Raw genomic sequence first — 237 nt, 5'->3', positions numbered from 1 at the left:
TTTTTTGAATAGAATCTGCAATAAAGATGGATGTACTGCTAAACATCATCCCTTGCTTCACAGGTCGAGCACTGCGACAAGTCATGTTGACCCAGTAAGTACGAATGCAATTGAGCCCTCGGCACAGGTAAACGCGCACAGTAATAGGTATGGAAAATCACAACCTCTTTTTAGAATCGCGCCAATTCGCGTGTACTCCAAAAATAAAGTAATAAACATATTTGCGTTTCTAGACGA

This window comes from Rhagoletis pomonella, unplaced genomic scaffold, assembly GCF_013731165.1.
Source record: "Rhagoletis pomonella isolate Grant_MI unplaced genomic scaffold, Rhpom_1.0 Rhpom_scaffold_00113, whole genome shotgun sequence".
NCBI lineage: Eukaryota > Metazoa > Arthropoda > Insecta > Diptera > Tephritidae > Rhagoletis > Rhagoletis pomonella.
This window is presented reverse-complemented; position numbering follows the sequence as displayed.